We start from the raw sequence: 9,610 nt of genomic DNA on the forward strand, positions 1-9,610 counted from the left end.
GTAGCCTGCAATGAAACCACAAAGGCTTCGAAGAGACCATGGAGGAGTGACCTTTAGCTCCCGTCAGTTCTGGGAATGGTCAGGAATACCCTGTCAGCTGTTACAATGGAAAGGAGACCTGGTACCATTTTTAAACCAGGAAAGCTGCTTCTTTTCACAGTAGCCTCACCCCAGGGGCATCCCCCAGAGAGTGGCCTGCCTATTTATATTCTGGGAACCTTTTCTAAACTAAACTTCCACACACATGGCAGTGGAGTAAGGAGGGCTGGACTTTGCTCCCCATCTTACCCAAGGCCAGAGGTTTGGCTTGATTCCTTCCTTGTTACTAATTCTTGCATAAAACAGCAGACTTGGGGTTTGGTGGCCACATATTGAATCCAAAAGCAGCACTTGTCGTCTTGCACAGGGCTGACAATGTGGCCCAGTATTTACCAGTCTGGGGGGAGGCTGTGAAGGAACCAGTCAAGATTTTGGATGAGAAGACACTGGTAGATCAAATTTCACAGCCACAATGAAATTTGAATTGCTTAAATGTCATCATTTTCCCTCCTGAGCATATTTACACTTCTTCCCTATGTCTCGCTTACACATTTCCACAATTGTGAGCTCCACCATGAGCTTCCTTGGTGATCCTAGGCCCGCCTACACCAAGGAGCATCGTTAAGAAATCGCTCTCAGATGGACATTGGGCCTCCACTCAAGCACTTACTCAATGCAAGAACACATTGTTCTATTGAATTGGCATTCCAGGATACACACCTTCCTGACACGATAGCTGAGGAAAAATGTGTGCATAGCAAATGTGGTAAAGAAAGCTCATGGTGCCGGCTATCAAAAGATATAGTGTCTGGGGTCTTAAAGGCTTGAGGATAAACAAGCGGCCATCTAGCTGAGAAGCATCAAAGCCCACGTGGAAGAAGCGCACCAGCCTGTCTGACCACGAGGTATAGATGGGACTAGTTATCAGATTTCAAAGAACAAAAAATCATATCAGTGGGTGCCCACCTTCCTGATACGATCACTGAAGACAAACGTATGCATAAGCAAATGTGGTGAAGAAAGCTGATGGTGCCTGGCTATCAAAAGATATAGCATCTGGGGTCTTAACGGCTTGAAGATAAACAAGCAGCCATCTAGCTCAGAAGCAACAAAGCCCACATGGAAGAAGCACACCAGCCTGTGTGACCACGAGCTGTCGAAGGGATCAGGTATCAAGCATCAAGGAACGAAAATATCATTGTAAATGTGGGTGAGTGCAGAGTGGATACTCAAAGCCCATCGGTAGCCAACCAGACACCCCCTTAATGAAGTGTTGTGGGAAGGAGATGAGCCAGTCAGGGTGCAGGGTAGCAACAATGAAACATATAACTTTCCTCTAGTTCTTAAATGCTTCCTCACTCCGCCCCGCTATCATGATCCCAATTCTACCTTACAAATATGGCTATACCAGAGGATGTACATTGGTACAGATAGCAACTAGAAACACAGGGAATCCAGGACAGATGACTCCTTCAGGACCAGTGGTGAGAGTGGTGAAGCCTGGAGGGTGGAGGGAATGTGGGGGTAGAAAGGGGGAATTGATTACAAAAATCTACGTATAGCCTCCTCCCTGGGGGATGGACAGCAGAGAAGAGGGCAGGGGGAGACGTCGGACAGTGTAACATATGACTAAATAATAATTTATGAATGATGAAGGGTTCATGAGGTAGGGGGGAGTAGGGAGGGAGGGGGAAAAGGAGCAGCCTATATTTTAAGGGCTCAAGTAGAAGGCAAATGTTTTGACTTGTCTCCAATTCCCGGTGGAGACCCCATGTGTTTCAGAGTGCATCTGTTCCCAAGGATTTTCAACGGCTGGCTTTTCTGAAAGTTTATTGCCAGGCCGTTCTTACAAGGTGCCTGTGGGTAGGCCCAGATAGACGCCTTTTCTGTTAGCAGACCAACCACTTAATCATCTGCACTACCCACAGTCTCCTCTCAGTCCTGTGTGCCTCACCTATCGCCATTCAGTCATCTCCTCTGCAATGCTGCTCACGTGCCTCACCCATCATGTGGAAGCGCATCAAAAAGTTCGTTTAAAAACAAAACAAAAAGATACTAGAACATTTTCATGAACCTTGAAGCCCCTTGTATAAAAATAAAACCCAAACTTACTGCTGTCGAGTTGATTTTGACTCGTAGTGACCCTATAATGCAGGATAGAATTGCCTACTGTACGTTTCCAAGACTGTAACTGTTTATGGGATAGAAAGCCCCATCTTTCTCCCGAAAAGCAACTGGTGTATTTAACCGGCTGACACTTGCGGTTAGGAGCCCAATGCTTAAACCACTATGCCCCCAGGGTTCCTGGGTTCCGTTTGAAAGAACATTTATTGACCAATTACTATGTACCAGACAACTGGAGAAGCCATTTTTACCGCCGCTGTCTGGAAGAGTAAGGTCATGGTAACAGCTGGTATTTCGGGTAGGAATGCACAATTGGTGGGCTTCCTTCCCGGGGTGCCCAGCCTCGCTGTTCTGTTTCACGCCTGTGACCTTCCATCATATTCATGGCCTTGAGAGAACACTTACGAAATGCTTAACTGATTTGCAGGGAACATCCTGTTTCTAATTGAAAACAGGATTTGTTTTAAAAGACAAACAGAATATTCTATAAGAGGCAACTATAAAAAGAGGAGTTAGAATTAAAACATGAGCTTTTGAAATGCCAAAATAGATGTGTTATTTAATTAGTGAAGAAGCATAGTAAATATAATACAATCAATAACAAAAGCGTGAAATAATATGGCACTGTTGAGAAGGAGGGATTTCCAAGAACATTGTTGAGTGAAAACAAACATAATGCTAAAGAGTGAAGCGATGTTATTTTTTGCGTGTAAGAAAATAAAGGAGACAAGAAAACATGGTGTGCCTATTTATTTTTGCGAAAAGAAACACAGGAAGGAGAACCAGAAAGAAAAAGGAAACACTTGGGTTCGGTACAAGAGTGGGGGGCTACCGGGGAAAGGGATGGGAGAGAGCGGGATCCTTCCCCTTTGCCTTTCGCAAGTATGTAAATAGTCAACATTCAAATAGTGAAATTAAGTCAACGAATATGGAGTAGGGAGGGTTAAAACCGAGTACGAACAGAAGCATCCCTAGCGTCCAGCTTTTCACCTCTAACTACTTAATGTCCAAATGCCACTGCCCCATTAAAACTCAGCCTTCTTTGGAGAAATGACTACAGGATTCCAGGGTTGGGGTACGGAAGAAACCCATGAGTCTAGAAGACCGCGCTCTGCCAGAAAGCAAGCCGGCGCTCCAAGGGTGAAGAGCCCTGGCCAAAAGAAGAAGGCGGCGCATTGAACAGGGTGCCCCTGAGCGCCCAAATGCAAAGAACCATGGTTAAACATGGACTGAGAATGAAATGCGAGGTAATATAGTTTGATTTTGATAACCGTACTGTGGTTATGTCCAACAGCTTCGTATCCTCAGGAAATCCATACCAAAGTACTATGGTATAACTAAAGACAATTATATAGGCAAATGATTCTGGGAAAATAAATAACAGCATGTATAAAGAGAGAATAATAAAGAAAATGCAGCAAAATATATTTAAAAATCTATTGAATAGAGGATTTACAGTATTTTCCTGAAACATTCATGCACTTCTATGTAGGTCTGAAAGTATCTCAAAGTGAAAAGTATTTGAAACATGAAACGCTATTTATGATTAAATTGTTAAGGCAAGGAATAAGGAAGAGAAGTTCCTTAATATGATGAAGACAAACTGTCAAAGCCAACTTCACCCCATAGCAGAAAGAGGACCTTTGGCTGCATTTGTTTAAAACAGAGACAAACAAAGGATGCCCCTGCCAGGCTTGACCATCAATACAAGGATATAATGGTTGAAAACCAGGATTTAAAATTGCCATTGTTTTCAGATAATAGGGCCATCTACATAGAAACATAGCAATATAAGTACAGTGCTCTGGGAAAGGCCTGGTGCGCCTAAGATAAAGACAGTGCCTTATAAAAGGTGCCTTGCTTCTTCACTTTCATACCCTAGGCACAGGAAGCCAATGGCAAAAGCCATCCCACAAGCCCAAGGAACAATGATGTTGACTAGAGATTATGCACACACACACACACACACACACACACACACACAAACAATCTCAAACTCATTGCTCTGAAGTGATTCTGACTCCTAATGACCCTGTAGGACAGGGTAGAACTGCACTCATGGGTTTCTGAGACTGTAATTGTTTACAGGAGCACAAGTTGGAGGGCGAGGGGTTGGGTGAGCAAACACTGTATGTGGTAGAGGGAAAGGAGCACTAGAACTGATGGTGAATACACAACTCATTTTAAACTTGATTTACCCGTGGGGGGTGGATATGGGTAGGGAATATTGTGGTGATGATTGTACAATTCTTCTTGATATAATTGAAATGTTGAATTGTGTGATATATGGATTAAGTGTCAATAAAACTGTTTTTTAAAAAGATGCACAATGTGGCATTTGCAATTATGAAAATAAGAGGGAATTAATTTCTAGGATGTAAGAGGAACACTTGAAAATCAGTAAAAAAGGGGTCCTCCCTCAATGCAAGAACACTTTGTTCTAATAACCTGGCATTCTGTGATGCCCACCTTCACAACACAATCGTGAAGACAAAGCGGGTGCATAAGCAAATGTGATGAAGAAAGCTGATGGTGCCCAGCTATTAAAAGTTAAGCATCTGATGTCTTAAAGGCTTGAAGGTGAACAAGTGATCATCTAGCTGAGAAGCAACAAAGCCCACATGGAAGAAGCACACCAGCCTGTGTGATCACGAGGTGTTGACAAGATCAGGTACCAGACAGCAGAAGACCCAAAACAAACATATCAATGCGAACAAGGAAGGCCAGAGTAGAGACCCAAAGCTCATCTGTAAACAATTGGACACCGCCTCACTGAGGGGTCACAAGGAAGGGACAAGTCAGCCAGGGCGCAGTATAGCACCAACGAAACACACAGCATTCCTCTAGTTCTTTAATGCTTCCTTGCCCCCGCCCCTATCATGACCCCAGTTCTACCTTACAAACCCGGCTAGGCCAGAGCATGTACACTGGTACAGATTAGAGCTCTCCAGACATGGAATCCAGGACAGATAAGCCCCCCAGGAACAGCAATGGGAGTAGTGATACCATGAGAGCAGTGGGGGAAGGTTGGGGAAAGACGTGGGGGAGAAAGGGCAACTATCTCGATGGCATAAGATATAAAAATAATAATAATTTATAATTTATCAAGGATTCACAAAGGTGGGGGGTGAAGAAGGGAGCTGATACAAAGGGCTCAAGTCAGGAGAATAGGTTTTGAAAATGATTATGGCAACATATTTATAAATGTGTTTGATACAATTAATGTGTGGATTGTTATAAGACCTATAAGAGCTGTAAGAACCCCAATAAAATGGTTTGTTAAAAAGAGAGAGCTCATTGTACCAGTGAAAACAGTCATGGAAGCTGCACACATGGTTTTTTCTTATATAAAAATTTTAAAAATTAAATTGCATTTTTTTAAAAGAGAAAATCGACAAAAAGAAGAAAGGACATCTATTTTTTTAAGGTAACTAACATGCATTGGTGATTCACAAAAGGGAAAAGAAATGGCTCTGTGCTTCGGGTGGTGGTCTTTCTGCTCCTCCCAAACACAGCATATCCACGCTCCCGTCAGTCCAGCCTGTGCCTCATTGTTGGTTGCTCCCCCTAAAACTTCTCAGGTTTAACTCCTTGTTGCCTCAGTTTTAATATTCTCACTTCCCACCTCACCTCATGTCACCTAGCCTATCTGATTACTTGTGCCATTATTTTCTATTATGTCCTACATACTACTGTTTTATTTTCAACATATACTTATTAATATTATCCAGTTCTCCTAAATCTATTTATTTATTTCTCTTCCAACAGAAGGTCAGACTCAGAGTCAGAAATTTGTCTTCTTTAACCTTTTATCCCCAGTGCATGATGTCCAATAAATATTGGTTGAATTCATGCAGATATTAATGCATTTAAAAGCTAATTCAATCCCTGTTGCTCGTGTAATGAACTCTCCAGACAAGGATTTTCAATCATAATTAAATGACTAATTAATGGGATCATGCTAAGCACCATCAAGCCATCAGATGGAGACTTGGGCAGGATGGCCATTATTTAAGATACTCCTTCTAAAAATAATACTTTATGAGTCAAAGAAACACAGTTCCCTTGGATACCTTTGTTTTGACTACAGTGTCTAGAGTTCATTATTTTAGTCAAATGGATTAAGCCAGTTGAAACCCAACCCTCTTTAGGACTGTGCACGCTCAACACCAACACTCAGGGGAGTCCTGGTGTGAATTCCTTCAGGAGGAGGTGCTGTTTGTGCTGCATACTCCAGCAGGGAGGAATATTCTAACCATGAATCTGTGTGCCTCAAGGTCAGGACTCCCCGAGCTGACAGCTGCTTCTCACTTTAAATCCTGTAGGGTGTCAGTCACCACATGATCATGGAGAACATTGCATGATACTAATCAGGTCTCCTGTTAGAAAGTCCAGTGAATTGCTTATAATCGAGTCTCAGGAGGAAGCAAGTGTCATGGTTACCATACCTGCCATTTCAGTTAGGACACGGGGCCTTGATTTAACAAACTGTTGGATTTATTTCAACAGAATGCTTACACGCTTGGGAAATCTGTCACACAGCTTCTCAGTATGCCGTGCGATTTTTTAATGATACACTTATGTAACCTCCCTTTGCTCGGTGTAAGATAAAACTTGTCTCTGTGGATTTGCAAGGATGCTTGTTTATGAGAGCCTTTAAAAAAAAAACCTTAGCCGAAGCGCTAAATTAAGCATAAGCCTTATTCTTAGCACACTGTCAGCATTACTCTGAGCAAAGCCTGTCTCTTGCTTTCTCTCATTACTTTTTCTCTTTTTCCTTATCCCAACTGACCGTCTCTACTGCAATTTATATTATGTCTGGAAATAAACTTGTATCGTTGTGACATTTGTAGTGCTGTGCGTGTTTGTGCTTCCAACACACTTCTGCTTCTTGCTTTTATCATGTCCACGCTGCTATTTAAAGATCTTTCCATTCTTGCATGTATGTTTATGTTAACAACTCCCACCTTCGCACAACACATCGTGGCCATCCTGCTACACAATTGTATTGCTATTGGTAACAACAATAAGAACAAAACCCCGTTTCTGGTGAGTCAAATCCAAGATGTAGCAGCCCCATGATTTCGTATGGTGAACAAGGTAGATAACATAGACTCGGGGTCCTGAAGGCTACAGCAGAAGAGAGAGTTATGCATTTACATTAGTCTCTCCTACATTATACTTTCCAAAAGGCAAGAACTGATTCTCAATCCTGAGAAACTGTTCAATGGATTTAATTTTGTTGAACTCAATGAGATGGAACCAAATGTTACCAAACTGACAATGTTTTCTTTGGCTCACCATTTAACTCTCTTTTTGGTTACTTGGAACCAGAAAGAAAGCTCAATTTCCCTGGCTTTCAATCGCTAAGAAATGGCTTCTCCCCAAAACTCTTCCCAAGCTCTTCCGCTTCTAAGTTCCAGACAGATCACTATTTTCTGCAGCTAAAGCCAGAAGGGTCAGCTGCTAGCCCAGGCATCACTTGAAACTTTTCCGATGATCTGTGGGAACGAAGCCACTACCCTTTCCCTTGTGCATTTTCCCCTACCAGGGCTCAGTATTGCAATGGACCCACGGGGCTACTGTCACTGAAGGTGACTTCGCTGAGCTCAGACGCTGAAAATACCCTCATGTTCTGAGTCTTAGAGCATATCAATGCCACTGGTTTCACAGATGGCTCCCCCATGGAGTGGCTTTCATGTTCGCCTTGCATGGATAAGGTGAGAGGGCCGTAAACACGGTTAAAGAGGGAAAGCGAGAAACAAGAGTTGACTGAGTCTTTTTCCCCCATAAAAACATTTCACTGGGAGCTATTCCAGATATCGTTCCATCATAACAGCATAGTTAATGCTCAATCACATTGAGCAGTGCTGTACAATTGCTACCACAATCAGTTTCAACCATTTTCTCCCTTCTTGAACTCCTTGATCTCTGCGCCCCTGTATCTCCCACCCCAGCCCACCCCAAACACAGAACCCTTATTCTATCTGTCTCTGCAGGTTCATCGATGCTGGGTTTCATAAACTGAAAAACAGAAAATTATATAACAAATATTCAAGATGGCTACCCACTGTGACAAAATCCATCAGAGATAAACCCCAATATGGAAAGAGAGAGGGGGGAGAAACAAACAAAAAACCAGAACATAATGAAATCCAGATCAGGCCCAAAGTATATCGTGGCAGGGGATCAAGTGACAAGGTTTTAACCGTTCAGGTCAGGTTTATCGTTTTGGTCTGCCATAGTCATCTCTCCAATACTCTGTTTTGTAACCAGTTTATTCGCATCCCTCAGTTGTGGAAATCAGCGGAGGCTTATTTCCTGTGTAGCTCTTGGAAAGGACCGATTCTTCTGAGTGAACAAGAAGTCACAGAAGCCATTTAAAGTTGATCGTGCATAAAAATTGTAAATCAGGCCATTTCAAATTAAGGGGGGCTGCAGAAACCACCTGGTAACCTGAGGTGAGCTGTTTTCAGGAAAAGAGACATGACCTCAATCCATCAGACTGAGAGCAGCCAGTGGCTCCTTAACTGTTCCCTGGTCTCTTTGAGAACCTCATTGTAACTAGTCTGCATGGAGCTGTTTCTTTTTGGAGAGACAAAGTTACCTCCTTGTATGCGTAAAAAATAACTGCTCAAATAAACTCTATACTCCTCACCTCTGCTTTGATTCTTTAAAACAGCACACGTTTGTATAATTAACATATCTGGTAGCCCAGAACTGGGCCAAATGTCTGTTACTTGTATTTAATAAAACAAAGATGGAGAAGCGGAACGAGAAGTGGTTTAAACAAACTATCAGGATCAGTTAGTTGCTGCGCTGAAATTCCAGACTCATACTTTACAGTCAAATAGAGAGAGATGTGTGTGGGCGTGTGGGCGTGCGTGTGTGTTCCTACAAAGGTGGAGGGGGGTCGGAGACAAAAGTTAAACCAGTTGCCATCCAGTCCGTCCCAGTTCATGGCGCCCTCTGTGTTGCAGAGTGGAACTGCACTGCACAGAGTCCTCCAAGACTGAGCTCTCTCAGAGCTGATCACCAGGTGTTCTTTGGAAGTGCCTCTGGAAGGGTTCAAAACAGTAGCCTTTCAGAATCCAGGGGTACAGAGATACCCACAAAAAAATCAACAAAATAAAAGTGACCTCATCTGGCCTTGGAAGGTCAGCTATCTTAAAGCCGGGGCCATGTAGACAAACTTGCCATGGAGAGTATAAATTCCGGGGGGGACTAGGATCAGTGTCTCTGGGGCTCAGAATCTCAGCGTGAAGCACCACCCCCACAGTGCCGAGCTACCACTCAGTGGGCCTTTTCTCTGCTGCAAGGGATGTGGTGCAAGAAATGGCTTGTTTGGGGATGCAGGGGGGCAGCTGACGTGTCTGCTCTGTCTAACATAGGGGCCACGCGGGTATGGGAGAGAAAAAGAGAAGCGTGTATCATAGTGTGAAAGACA

The sequence above is a fragment of the Tenrec ecaudatus genome, chromosome 4, assembly GCF_050624435.1.
Source record: "Tenrec ecaudatus isolate mTenEca1 chromosome 4, mTenEca1.hap1, whole genome shotgun sequence".
Taxonomy (NCBI): Eukaryota; Metazoa; Chordata; class Mammalia; order Afrosoricida; family Tenrecidae; genus Tenrec; species Tenrec ecaudatus.